Source organism: Cherax quadricarinatus, chromosome 55 (assembly GCF_038502225.1).
Source record: "Cherax quadricarinatus isolate ZL_2023a chromosome 55, ASM3850222v1, whole genome shotgun sequence".
Lineage (NCBI taxonomy): Eukaryota > Metazoa > Arthropoda > Malacostraca > Decapoda > Parastacidae > Cherax > Cherax quadricarinatus.
Window position 1 is genome coordinate 1,650,530 of NC_091346.1, and position 15,446 is coordinate 1,665,975.

The 15,446-nt window shown below is 43.2% G+C and overlaps 1 protein-coding gene across 1 annotated transcript in view; it reads left to right on the forward strand.

Moving 5' to 3' along the window:
• Nucleotides 1-14,920, forward strand: part of LOC128698891 (protein phosphatase 1F-like) — a 225,052-nt gene extending 210,132 nt beyond the window's left edge. The window contains exon 5 of the mRNA XM_070096781.1: nt 14,763-14,920. The gene's annotated coding sequence lies outside the window, so the exon portion shown is untranslated. The remainder of the gene's footprint in view (nt 1-14,762) is intronic.
• The last annotated feature ends 526 nt before the right edge of the window (nt 14,921-15,446 follow it).

A 15,446-nucleotide genomic window follows, 5' to 3' on the forward strand; every position in this document is an offset into this window, starting at 1 on the left:
GAAGCTGAATTCCATACCAGTTGTAGTTGAGATCCTGTGACCTGCTGGAACACGTGTATGACCAATAGTGTGACTTATACAGGTCAGCTTAAATAAGCTGCCTGTGACCAAGAACCCCTGTGTGTGTGTGTGTGTGTGTGTGTGTGTGTGTGTGTGTGTGTGTGTACTCACCTAGTTGAGGTTGCGGGGGTCGAGTCCGAGCTCCTGTGTGTGTGTGTGTGTGTGTGTGTGTGTGTGTGTGTGTGTACTCACCTATTTGTACTCACCTATTTGTGGTTGCAGGGGTCGAGTCATAGCTCCTGGCCCCGCCTCTTCACTGATTGCTACTAGGTCCTCTCTCTCCCTGCTACATGAGCTTTATCATACCTCGCCTTAAAACTATGTATGGTTCCCGCCTCCACTACTTCACTTTCTAGACTATTCCATGACTTGACTACTCTATGACTGAAGAAATACTTCCTAACATCCCTTCGATTCATCTGAGTCTTCAACTTCCAATTGTGACCTCTTGTGTCTGTGTCCCATCTCTGGAACATCCTGTCTTTGTCCACCTTGTCTATTCCGCGCAGTATTTTATATGTCGTTATCATGTCTCCCCTGACCCTCCTGGCCTCCAGTGTCGTCAGGCCGATTTCCCTCAACCTTTCTTCGTAGGACAATCCCCGTAGCTCTGGGACTAGTCTTGTTGCAAACCTTTGCACTTTCTCTAATTTCTTGACGTGCTTGACTAGGTGTGGATTCCAAACTGGTGCTGCATACTCCAGTATGGGCCTGACGTAAATGGTATACAGGGTCTTGAACGACTCCTTACTGAGGTATCGGAACGCTATCCGTAGGTTTGCCAGGCGCCCGTATGCTGCAGCAGTTATCTGATTTATGTGCGCCTCAGGAGATATGCTCTGTGTTATACTCACCCCCAGATCTTTTTCCTTGAGTGAGGTTTGCAGTCTTTGGCCATCTAAACTATATTGTGTCTGCGGTCTTCTTTGCCCTTCCCCAATCTTCATGACTTTGCATTTGGCAGGGTTAAACTCAAGGAGCCAGTTGCTGGACCAGGCTTGCAGCCTGTCCAGGTCTCTTTGTAGTCCTGCCTGATCCTCATCCGATTTGATTCTTCTCATTAACTTCACATCATCTGCAAACAAGGACACTTCTGAGTCTATCCCTTCCGTTATGTCGTTCACATATACCAAGAACAGCACAGGTCCTAGGACTGACCCCTGTGGAACCCCGCTTGTCACAAGCGCCCACTCTGACACCTCGTCACGTACCATGACTCGTTGTTGCCTCCCTGTCAGGTATTCTCTGATCCATTGCAGTGCCTTTCCTGTTATGTGTGCCTGATCTTCTATCTTTTTCAGTAACCTCTTGTGAGGAACTGTGTCGAAGGCCTTTTTGCAGTCCAAAAAAATGCAGTCGATCCACCCCTCTCTCTCTTGTCTTACTTCTGTCACCTTGTCATAAAACTCTAGTAGATTTGTGACACAGGATTTTCCTTCCCTGAAACCATGCTGGTTGTCAATTATACACTTGTTTCTTTCCAGGTGCTCCACCACTCTCCTCCTGATGATCTTCTCCATGACCTTGCATACTATACACGTTAGTGATACAGGTCTGTAGTTTAGTGCCTCATGTCTGTCTCCCTTTTTAAAAATTGGGACTACATTTGCCATCTTCCATACCTCAGGGAGTTGCCCAGTTTCAAATGATGTGTTGAAGATCTTTGTTAATGGCACACACAATATCTCTGCTCCCTCTTTAAGGACCCATGGAGAGATGTTGTCTGGTCCCACCGCCTTTGAGGTGTCAAGTTCGCATAGCAGCTTCTTCACTTCCTCCTTGGTTATATGTACCTCATCCAGCACTTGCTGGTGTACCCCCCTGTTCTGATTTCCTGGAGTCCTACTGGTTTCCACTGTAAATACTTCTTTAAATCTCGTGTTGAGCTCCTGACATACCTCTCGGTCGTTGCTTGTGAATTCCCCATCACCCTTCCTCAGTCTGATTACCTGGTCCTTGACTGTTGTTTTCCTCCTGATGTGGCTGTACAACAGCTTCGGGTCAGTCTTGACTTTCGATGCTATGTGTGTGTGTGTGTGTGTGTGTGTGTGCGTGTGCGTGCGTGCGTGCGTGCGTGCGTGCGTGTGTGCGCGCTCGCGCTCGCGTATACACTCGCCAAGTTTTACTCGCCCAGTTGCGGTTGCAGGGGTCGACTCATAGCTGTGTGTGTGTGCGTGCGTGGGTGCGTGCGTGACCAGTAGTGTAGCTTATACTGGCCAGCTTAATTAGGCTGCAGTGTGCTTCAACCACAGAGCTCTTCAGAGTTGAATTATAGAGCTGAAGTCGACGGAGACTTGAGTATGGTGCTTGTTCAGTTTAAGGATCTGCTCTCTTGATTGAGATCAAGGATGGTTAGGAGGATTGTATGTGTGTACGCCTCCTCCTCCTGTTGCAACAACTGTTGTTATTACTACTACTACTACAATTACTCTTACTCTACCTCTTCCTCCTGCTGCTGCTGCTGCTCCTCAGAAAGTGGTATACATTAGGTTGATAGTGTAACCCTCCTTGGTGGTACTTGGGTCCTGTCATATAAATGTACAGCGGAATTCTCCACAACGTTTTGTACTAGATTGTCTTTTTTTTTTTTTTTAAATCGGTCTTTTGAGCCGGTAAAGCATCAGGTAAGTTTTACAAACTGTTGCTTTCATGCATTATATACTTTCCTGTTTCTTATTAGTTCTTATTACTGTAAATTTTTATATCCATATTTAAGTGGCTTGATCATAGAACAGACTGCTTGTGCTTCTTTCCAAGAAAATGTGTCTTATTTGTAGTTTTAAATTTGAATTTTTTTTTAAATATTTGAATATCCTTTGAAAACGAGAAAATATTCATAAATATCAGGCATGGAAATTAGCATATTTTACATAACATTCAGAAGATGTTGGGGACGATGTCTTGTGTGACAACATTCACTTTTACGACAACATTCATATGTTGTACAGAACGAATGTATTTCATTCAGCCAAATTTACCTACGAGTTCCCCTTCTGTCGTCGAGATTATTTTTAAGATAATTACCCAAAATTATGGGTACCAGCTGTCTTATTGATGTTTAAATGTGGGTAACAGCTGTCATATTGATGTTTGATTGTGGGTACCAGCTGTCTATTGATAGAATAGTGTAGCAACAGTTGTGTTGACCGTTACCGAGATGACGTGAATGTTCTTTTGCAAAAGCGAGTCTCTTCACGTGCAGGCTATCACCCAGTATGACCCAGCCATCAGTGGATGCAACCATCAGCTGTGCAACATACAAGTACCTACCATCACAATTACTCATATAGTCATTACAGTAACCCAGCAACGCTTAACTCTGATGATGAAATGCTACTAAAGCAGTGATGTTAACAGTGTGCCCCCACACTTAGTACCAAGGTGGGTACTAGGCATGTGTATTGTGAACACTGTCCACACTTACTACCAAGGTGGGCACTGGGTATGTGTATTGTGAACACTGCCTACACTTACTACCAAGATGAGCACTGGGCATGTGTATTGTGAACATTGCCCACACTTAGTACCAAAGTGGGCACTAGGCATTTGTCTGGTGAACACCGTGCCCACGCTTACTACCAAGGTGGGTACTGGGCATGTGTCTGCTGGTTGCTTCCACTCCTCGAGGGAGGGTCCTTGATGTCGGGGAGGGGCTCTTGATCTAAGTAATTGGACCTGTGCTATCTGTCCTTACATGGTTCGAGCCTAAATTCTTATTTTCCCAGGTGCTGTATAATTGCTCCGGTTTTAGTGCTGCTGCTGCTCCTCCTGACACTAATAATAATACGTGCACTCCGGCCTACCTGTGCACTTCCCTCGTGACCCAGCAGTAACATCCTTTCCATGTATCACTCACATCACCTTCCTTCACTCCCTCAATATCCTCATTTTTATTGGGGGGGGGAGGGGTTATCTTGTTAAAATTACAGGATAACAACTGTGCTCGTGGTGTCCCCATCTTCAGTATTTGTTAGGTATAATTTGTGTAAGTTTGCGGTGTCTGTACTTCTTGTTTGGTGCCATGTCAGCAGTTTACTATATTTATGAAGAAATATTTTCTACTGTGAGTACAAATAGGAAACGCGTCTGTCTCGCGATCGGTGGACGAGGGATCGAGCCTCCACCACGTCTTGTGCTGAATGACCCAAATGGGTTTAACTCTTAACATGAATTATTAAAAACATTATTATTACTGTCCTGTTCGCACCTATGTTTTCGTCGTTTATTTTTGTGGTCTGGTGTTGACCACTGTCGACGAGTCTTACCCTCGCAGCCGGCCTGAAGCCTCACTTCGTCGACTACTGCTGTTGCGAAAAGCCCACAGTTCTACGTAGCTATCATAGTCTGGTTGATGCGGTACTTTTCGCAGATAGTTGAGCAGTTTATTCTATCTGTGTTCAGGCAAGATTGTTTTTATTGACTGTCACAAGGTTGAAAAATGCTGGACCAAATTTATGATAATTCTCGTCTACCAACAAGGAAATTTTCACTTTTTTTAGTCTGTGTTTTTCGTGTTTTCTTAATTTGAGGGGACCAATTTTGCTGCATATTTGAACTTTTTTTTTTCTCTCTGAAACAAAATTAGGGAGGACAAACAACGGTTATTGCATGTTCTAATTTTAATGAGTCGTATTTTACCTGTGACTTGCGTATGATCGATTTGACTGATTAACCAGGCTGTTGTTGCCCGGGGTCTACAAGCCTTTTTAACCATCACATCCTGGGCGACTTTCTGCAGAAATGGTTAATTTTCTCATGTTTTGATATTTTGTTTTATATTTCATCGCTGATATATCTGACAACTATTTGAGTTTTCCATGTGTTGGCAAGCAGTGCGTAGGTAGTGGCTGTGGTGGTGACACTGCTCACACGACACACTACGCACATGATGTCACACCACATACTTACTATCACACCACGCACATGTCACACACGGAATGTTAAGGGCGTCATGCAGAGTGGAGCGCCTGTCCGCACCGTTTACGCTGTGGACACAAAGTTGTAGTGTGTTACTGCGCCTGTCAGAAAGCTGTGAGCAGCAGCGCCTGGTGTAACTTAGCCTCTAACATGCTGGGAACAGCAGTGCCTGGAAATATTGAGATTATAACATGCTGGGAGCAACAGTGACCGGAACACTGAGCCTGCAACATGCTGGGAGCAACAGTGACCGAAACACTGAGCCTGCAACATGCTGGGAGCAACAGTGACCGGAACACTGAGCCTGCAACCAGCTGGGAGCAACAGTGACCGGAATACTGAGCCTGCAACATGCTGGGAGCAACAGTGACCGGAATACTGAGCCTGCAACATGCTGGAAGTAACACTGCCTGGCGATACTGAGCCTGTAGCATGCTGGAAGTAACACTGCCTGGCGATACTGAGCCTGTAACATGCTGGAAGTAACACTGCCTGGCGATACCGAGCCTGTAACATGCTGGAAGTAACACTGCCTGGCGATACCGAGCCTGTAACATACTGGAAGTAACACTGCCTGGCGATACTGAGCCTGTAATATGCTGGAAGTAACACTGCCTGGCGATACTGAGCCTGTAACATACTGGAAGTAACACTGCCTGGCGATACTGAGCCTGTAATATGCTGGAAGTAACACTGCCTGGCGATACCGAGCCTGTAACATGCTGGAAGTAACACTGCCTGGCGATACTGAGCCTGTAATATGCTGGAAGTAACACTGCCTGGCGATACTGAGCCTGTAATATGCTGGAAGTAACACTGCCTGGCGATACTGAGCCTGTAACATACTGGAAGTAACACTGCCTGGCGATACTGAGCCTGTAATATGCTGGAAGTAACACTGCCTGGCGATACCGAGCCTGTAACATACTGGAAGTAACACTGCCTGGCGATACTGAGCCTGTAATATGCTGGAAGTAACACTGCCTGGCGATACCGAGCCTGTAACATGCTGGAAGTAACACTGCCTGGCGATACTGAGCCTGTAATATGCTGGAAGTAACACTGCCTGGTGATACTGAGCCTGTAATATGCTGGAAGTAACACTGCCTGGCGATACTGAGCCTGTAACATACTGGAAGTAACACTGCCTGGCGATACTGAGCCTGTAATATGCTGGAAGTAACACTGCCAGGCGATACTGAGCCTGTAATATGCTGGAAGTAACACTGCCTGGCGATACTGAGCCTGTAATATGCTGGAAGTAACACTGCCTGGCGATACTGAGCCTGTAACATGCTGGAAGTAACACTGCCTGGCGATACTGAGCCTGTAATATGCTGGAAGAAACACTGCCTGGCGATACTGAGCCTGCAATATGCTGGAAGTAACACTGCCTGGCGATACTGAGCCTGTAATATGCTGGAAGTAACACTGCCTGGCGATATGAAATTTCCCGTTGCTGTATCACTGTGTGTACTGTGACGTAACATTTGTGCCAAGAACATTTTTTTTTAATTTATGCATGTACTGATTCTTGCAACCATGAGAAATGACCCAAAACAAGAAAGTCGATTCTGAATTTGCCCCAGTGAGGTGGAAAGCTGGTCGGGTATAAGAGGTACGTACTGAGAAGTTAAAACCTAGAAAGCGTAAGAAAGTTTCTAAGGAGCTTGTCAGATATATACAGAGAGTGGAAAACAGGGGGTAAGGAACCAGAAAAGGAGGAAAGCACAGATAAAGGTGAAAACCAAGGAGTGGAAATAAGAGTGGAAAAGTCATACAGAGCAAGTCGGACAAAAACGAAACATGGGTACATAACAGAAGAAAGGGCAAGGGAGTAAGAAAAAGCTAGAGGAGGAACAAACGAAAACGAAAAAAGGGAATAAATTAGCCTAGAAGAAAGTGACCAAGAGAACTCAGATCAGGTGACAGAACATGGGAACGACACAAAATCAGTAAATGTAGGTGGTCAGAACATTTGCAAATACTATGCAAAAGGTATGTGCTTATATGGCAGAGATTGCTGGAATAAACACACGAGAAAATGTGCCAACATGTTGAGAAAGGGAAAGTGTCGTTTCAACAAAGAGTGCAGCAGGTACTTCCATCCAGTGATGTGTAAAGCTTCAACACAGTCCAGAGAATGTTATGACCTCAGCTGCCCAGATCACCGTATAAAAGGAGCGCGACGCTTGAGAGAAAGCAGAGGAAAGGAAAATGGACAGCTATCTTTTTTGGACATAAAAGAAGCGATCGACCCAAAGAGAGAGACAAAAAGGGGGAATGGTACAGGGAGGACAGATGGGCAGCAAAATGGGACATACCAAACCAGGCATCAGCCCATCAGAGCCGAATAAACAACCAAATGCCAAGTCAGTACTGGAGAAACCAGGGGTATGTACACCAGGGGTGTACATCACCAGTACATCACCAGTAGTACATCACCATGTAGTACATCACCATGTAGTACATCACCATGTAGTACATCACCAGTGGTACTAACGAAATACAAAGCAAAACAAAACATCCCAAATGGTAATTCCTGCTTCAAATTTGCAAATATTCAGGGTTTGAAATCAAATAAAAACGACAAAGTTAGTTATCTCAGTGGGCTCCTATTAGAAGCGAATGCTATGTTTGGAGCATTTACAGAAACGCATACAAGGGATGCTTTGGACGGAGAGATAAAGATAGAAAACTACAACATGCATAGACGTGATTGAATTAACAGGCCACAGGAAAGAGTAGAAATCAATATAAAGGATACTTTTTGTTGCACAGAAGTGCTGAATTCTACGAATGATATAGTAGAAATTCTAGGCATTAAAGTTGAAAATAGGAATTTGGTAATTATCCTAGTATACAAACCACCATCAGCAACTGCTGAGGAATTCACAGATCAGCTAAGGAAGATAGATAACTATGTGGATAGGCTAGAAAATCCCACACAAAATATTTTACTCCTTGGAGATTTTAATCTCCCTCATGGCGGAATGTTATACCAGAAATATCCCCGGGAAGCACCCTGGCTCAACAGGCACATACCAGGGAACTAATGAGGCTTTGTGAAAAGTACTCTTTAAACCAACAGATAAATGATCCCACTAGAAATGAAAATACCCTGGATTTGATATTTACAAACAACGAGGAGCTAATTAGACACATAAGTTACAAAAACAATATATTCTGATCACAGCATCATAGAAGTTCAAACGAGTATTAACTCAGGGAACTGCATCACTAATGGTAGAGTAAGACCCGGGCCGGAAGTACCGGCAAACCTCTAATGAATGAAATGAACTAATGGTAGAGACGGGATGTTAAGTAAGTTTAATTTTAACAACCATAGAATTGACTGGGAAAAAACCAAGACCTATCAGACATATCCTGGTTATCAGACATGAGCACCCTAAATCCTCATCAGTGCCTGAGAAGCTGAATATAGAAGCATATAAGGTATGTATGAAGCACGTACCATTGAGGAAACCCAGAAGAGATCAGATAGAGAGAGCGTAGGAGATGGTATAGAAGAAAACTGGTTACTGAATTGCTTACAAACACAAATATTCTTCAACGGAGGAAAGATATTCCTAGGCGAGAGATCACTGAATTAAAGCAAAAATTTAGGATGTCACACCTAACAAAAGAAGTACTAAGGCAACAAGGGGCCATACAGGATATTGCAAGAAACCCAAAATATTTCTACTCCTATGGAAAATCCAAGCTAAGAACTACCTGTAGAATTGGACCACTACTGAGAGGAGACTCGTATACTGACGATGAACAGGAAATGAGTGAAATCCTAAAAGAACAGTATAAGTCGGTGTTCAGCAACACACTAAATGACAGCAGAAATATTTTTCACTCCAGCAGAAGGCCGCGCAGACATACTGACATAAGTACAAATACCATAGATTTCGAAAAAGAAATGGACAACATGCCCACTCAGCACCTGGACCAGATTCATGGAATGTTCTATTTATAAAGAACTGCGAAGTACCACTAGCACGCGCCCTCAGTATTCTTTGGAGGAAGAGCTTAGATCTAGGTGAAATACCGGAGGTCTTAAAGAGTGCAGACATAGCTCCTTTGCATAAAGGGGGTAGTAGAGCACTAGCTAAAAATTAGACCAGTAGCCCTAACTTCTCGCATAAAAATCTCCGAAAGAGTGATGAGGCAACAGATTACAAATTTCATGGACCAGCACAACCAACATAACCTGAACCAGCATGGTTTTAGAGCAGGACGATCATGTCTGTCACAGCTGCTGAACCATTATTACAGAATTACGGAGGCATTGGAAGACGACCGAAACGCAGATGTGATTTACACGGATTTTGCAAAGGCGTTTGACATGCGATCATGGAGTGATAGCACACAAAATGAAGGCCATGAGCATTACGTGGAAGGTAGGCAGGTGGATTTTCGCGTTCCTAACACAGAACACAAACAGTAGTAGTGAACAGGGCAAGATCCAGCATCAGCGAGGTTAAAAGCTCAGTGCCCCAAGGCACTGTCCTGGCACCTCTGCTGTTTCTCATCCTCATAGCAGACTTAGATAAAAACACCCGTCACACTTTTGTATCATCATTTGCAGATGACACTAAAATAAGCATGAAAGTCACCACCGTAGAGTACACTGAAAAATTACAGGAAGTCATAAGCAGTGCTTTCCAGTGGGCAGTGGAGAACAACATGACGTTCAGTGGTGATAAGTTCCAGCTGCTTAGGTATGGAAAAAATGAACTCAAATGGAACACTATATACAAAACTCAAGAGGGTCACCAAATAGAACGTAAGGAACACGTAAAAGACCTGGGGATAATTATGTCAGCGGACCTTTCTTTTAAAGACCATAAGACGAAGATCACGACAACCAGGAAGATGACGGGGTGGGTATTGAGAACTTTAAAAACAAGGGAAATAATGCCGATGGTGACACTCTTTAAATCGCTAGTGCTCCCTCACCTTGAATATTGCTCAGTGCTGACGGCCCCGTTCAAGGCAGGAGAAATATCGGAGCTGGAACAAATACAGAGATCGTTTACGGCTCACAATGAGCCAGTAAAGCACCTAAACTACTGGGAACGCCTGCAAGTCTTGAACATATACTCATTGGAGCGGAGGAGAGAGAGGTACATGATAATATATACCTGGAAGGTACTCGAGGGCTCGGTCCCAAATCTGCACACTGCCATAACAAAATATTGAAGTGACAGATATGGGAGGAAGTGTAAAATAAACCCAGTGAGGAGCAGGGGTGCGGTGGGGACAATAAAGGAACACTGTATCAACATCCGGGGTCCCAGACTTTTCAACATCTTACCAGAAGATATCAGAAACACGGCTGAAACAAGTGTAGAAGCCTTCAAGAGGGAACTAGACAAGTATCTTCACAGGTGCCAGATCAACCAGGCTGTGATGGATATGTGGGGCATTGGGCCTCCAGCAGCAACAGCCTGGTTGACCAGGCAAGCACCAGACGAGCCTGGCCCATGGCCGGGCTCAGGCCAAAGGTATTTCAAAGGTAAAGGTGCCAGATCAACCAGGCTGTGATGGATATGTGTGTGGCAGCTGGCCTCCAGCAGCAGTAGCCTGGAAATAAATGGTATAAAATACCGACACAATGGAAATATAAACACAAATGCAGTATAATGTGATCCTTTATTGACAACGTTTCACCCACACAGTGGGCTTTTTCAAGTCACACACGGATCTACCTGGGGTTGGAAGGTACGGGAGTATTTGTAGTCATGTTCAGAATGTTGAGGTCAGGTGGAGAATGCTGCATCTGATGATCTACCGGGTGGGGTTATAGAGTCTTGGGTAGCTAGGCAGGGGTATTGGACAAGTTGTGAGTAGACCTTCTGCAGTGTTCTATGTTCTTATGTGGGATAGCGATGAAGAAGTTTCTTGGCGAGTGGTTCAGCTTTGTTATAGAAGCCATTGTTCTGGTTGAAATTGTTGGTTATAGAGATAAGCGATGATTCCAGGATTCTTCTGTATTGAGTGTTGTCTTCTGTGGCTATAAGTCTTGAGTTTCTGTAGTTAATTAAATGGTTGTGTGAATTGCGATGTTGTACACAGGCATTCCTTGTATCGTCAGTCCTGCTTGCATATTGGTGTTCTGAAATACGTGTTTGGAGGTCTCTTGATGTTTCGCCCACATATAATTTGTTGCAGTCATTACAAGGGATTATGTATACCCCTGCAGAGGATGGAGGCTTGTCCTGTCTACTACTGGTGATGTCCTTGATGGTCGTGGTTGTGTAGGTAGATACTTGGAATGATGTTTTGGCAAAGATGTTGGAAACATGTTTGGCAATGGAGTTGGTGGGAAGGACTATGTATCTCTTCTCGGCAGTGTCTTCTCTGGGTGTGTTGAAGATGTTTAATGCCCGCCGTCTGCAGTCTCTGATGAAGTGACGAGGATAGTGGAGTTTAGAAAATACTGCAGAATGTCTACTCACAACTTGTCCAATACCCCTGCCTAGCTACCCAAGACTCTATAACCCCACCCGGTAGATCATCAGATGCAGCATTCTCCACCTGACCTCAACATTCTGAACATGACTATAAATACTCCCGTACCTCCAACCCCAGGTAGATCCGTGTGTGACTTGAAAAAGCCCACTGTGTGGGTGAAACGTTGTCAATAAAGGATCACATTATACTGCATTTGTGTTTATATTTCCATTCCAGCAGTAGCCTGGTTGACCAGGCAAGCACCAGACGAGCCTGGCCCATGGCCGAGCTCCGAGAGGAGAGAAACTCTCGAAACTCTTCAAAGGTATATCAAAGGTATATCACGTGAAGCATTATAAACGCAGCAGCACAGCACTGCGTTAATAATTTTCCCAGAGAACTTTTGCTACTGTCATCCAGTACAATGTTATATCAACTGAAAGTGATCACAGCCTCACTTGGGCTACACTGGGTATAACAGCAAACCAGGAGCAGCAAATGTGTGGTTGACTGTATTTTATAGTATCATGGTTGCGGTTGCGACAAACCAGAAAAAAAGATTGACTATAGGATAGAATCTTTCAGTTAGCCAATTTTATGGAAACAAGTATCTTGGAATTTGTCTTACTAAGAGTAGGTTTCCGCATCATTTATCACAAAATTGACATGATTTACAAAATTACATGTACACCCAGTTGCTGCTGTGTTAGGTACACCTCGTTAATGCGAATATCTAATCATTCAATCATGTGACAGAATCTCAGTGCCTAAAAGCACGCAGATATATGCTCAAGACGTTCAGTTGTTGCTCAGACCAAACTTCAGAATGGGGAAGAAAAGTGACTCTGACCATGTAATGATTGTTGATGCCAGACTGGGAGGTCCGAGTATCTAAAAATGTTGATATCCTGGGATTTTCACACACAGCAGTCTCTTGAGTGGCAGTTCTGTGGATTTAAACGCCTTGATAATGAGAGAGATCAGAGGAGAATTGCCAGAGTGGTTCAAGCTGACAGGAAGGTGACGGCAACTCCAATAACCACATGTCACAATAGTGGTATGCAGCAGAGGATCTCCGAATGCACAACACATCGAACCTTGAAGTGGGTGGGATACAGCAGCAGAAGATTATTCTGGGATCCACCCCTGTCAGCTGAGAACAGAAAATTGAGGCTTCAGTGGGCATAGACTCGCCAAAACTAGACAGTTGAAGATTGAAAAAAACGTTGCCTTGTTTGACAAATCACGATTTATGTTGTGACATGCAGATAGTAGTCAGAATTTGGCGTAAACGTTTTGGATGTTTTGCATCAGGAAATTCGCAGCATGAATGTGCAGCCGACAAATCTGCAGCAACTGCATGATGTTATCAAGTCAACGTGGACAAGTATCTGCAAAGAATGTTTCTAGAACCTTGTCGAGTCCATGCCACGAAGAATTCAGGCTGTTCTGGGAGCAAAGGAGGTCCCTACCCAATACTAGAAAAGTGTGCCTAATGAAGTGGCTACTGAGTGTATGTAGAGCCCAAATTTCGTAGCTTAGTGGCTATTGTGGAGGGATTATTTTCTGTACCAAAGACACACTAATCTCTTAAGTCATTTACAGCAACCTACCCTCCAAATTTAAACAAATAAATGTATTTTGAAAAATAAACATGAAAAAGAAAGATGGAGGAATTAGGCTCATTGCCAAAGACAACATACCGCCGCCTCGGTTGCTACAGAGACTATCAGAAATGTTCACACAGAGGCGGCCATGATACTTCATCCAGACCAGCTTATCTTTGGGGACCAAGAAGGCAGCGAAGCAGCAGCAGTTCGTGTGGCAGGGGCATTATATCGGTACCCTGTTTCAAGATAATACGCTATTAAAACTAGAGTAATCTACTGAAAACACGTGTTCGAACACGTGTCCCTAGTAACTTCCATTTCGTTTCAGCTGGATACAGCAGAGAGTTGATGCTTCTGTATGGGAAGCAAGAAATCACTTCATATGAAATGGAAGAAGGTAGCAAGAACTGTAATAGCAGATTCCCTGGAGTTAGTCTGGACCAACAGTTTATCATATCACAATTATTTAACCTTTTCAATAAGTACTTCTTAAGCCGGCATATAACAGAAGCGACCACACCAGGAAACACCCTTGACTATAATACTGGTGTTACTATAATACTGGAGTGTAGTACTCTGATGTTACTATAATACTGGAGTGTAGTACTCTGATATTACTATAATACTGGAGTGTAGTACTCTGATGTTACTATAATACTGGAGTGTAGTACTCTGATGTTACTATAATACTGGTGTGTAGTAATCTGATGTTACTATAATACTGGAGTGTAGTACACTGATGTTACTATAATACTGGAGTGTAGTACTCTGATGTTACTATAATACTGGAGTGTAGTACACTGATGTTACTATAATACTGGTGTGTAGTACTCTGATGTTACTATAATACTGGAGTGTAGTACACTGATGTTACTATAATACTGGTGTGTAGTACTCTGATGTTACTATAATACTGGTGGTGTAGTACTCTGATGTTACTATAATACTGGAGTGTAGTACTCTGATGTTACTATAATACTGGAGTGTAGTACACTGATGTTACTATAATACTGGAGTGTAGTACTCTGATGTTACTATAATACTGGAGTGTAGTACACTGATGTTACTATAATACTGGAGTGTAGTACACTGATGTTACTATAATACTGGAGTGTAGTACACTGATGTTACTATAATACTGGTGTGTAGTACACTGATGTTACTATAATACTGGAGTGTAGTACACTGATGTTACTATAATACTGGAGTGTAGTACACTGATGTTACTATAATACTGGAGTGTAGTACTGATGTTACTATAATACTGGAGTGTAGTACACTGATGTTACTATAATACTGGTGTGTAGTACACTGATGTTACTATAATACTGGAGTGTAGTACTCTGATTGTGAGGGAAAAGTAGGTGTAAGTGGGGTTAAGGTTGTTCGGGCAACCAGGAACCATTAGTTACGTCGCGTGCACCCCCCCCCCCCTCTGGCGGGCTGGGGCGAAACTAGTTCCTGGTGTCCGATTTGTTAGTTTCTACTCCTGGTAATATTGACCTTACCTGGTGTGGGTTGAAGTTTGGAGAGTCACTTCACCTCCACTCTTCTCCTAATCAGGTAGGGTGATATACCAGGAGTATCACTTTGTTTCTTATTTTGTTTGCTGGTTACCAGTAATGATTTTGGCATTTATCATTCTTTTCAATTCTTAAATGTTATATTATCATGACTATGGGTAACCAGTTTATTTTTTCTTATTACCAGCTCTGTTCCTGGCGTGGTCTTCCAGGATAGACGCCAGATAAAGGAGCAAGACATGTGTTAATAATACTTATTAACATTATTCTACTACTACCGGCCCTTACCTATTCTACTTGTGCTCCATCCAAGTGGTAGGAGATTCCAGAACATCGGATTATTACCATCTGCCCAGGATAACCTACATAAATAACATCAAAGGAACTATCCAGGGCCATACCTACTCCTGCCCAACTAAAAGAACTGAAGGCCATTTTTTTTATTATATTTAAATTTTAAGTAAAATTCTCAAAAATCATTATTCTCATTTTTCCTAAGTTATTTCTTTATTTATTTTTCCATTAATTTCTTTTGTTCAGTTGGAAGGCGTTCCACTGACACTGATGTTACTATAATACTGGAGTGTAGTACACTGATGTTACTATAATACTGGAGTGTAGTACACTGATGTTACTATAATACTGGAGTGTAGTACACTGATGTTACTATAATACTGGAGTGTAGTACACTGATGTTACTATAATACTGGTGTGTAGTACACTGATGTTACTATAACACTGGTGGTGTAGTACTCTGATGTTACTATAATACTGGTGTGTAGTACACTGATGTTACTATAATACTGGTGTGTAGTACTCTGATGTTACTATAATACTGGTGTGTAGTACTCTGATGTTACTATAATACTGG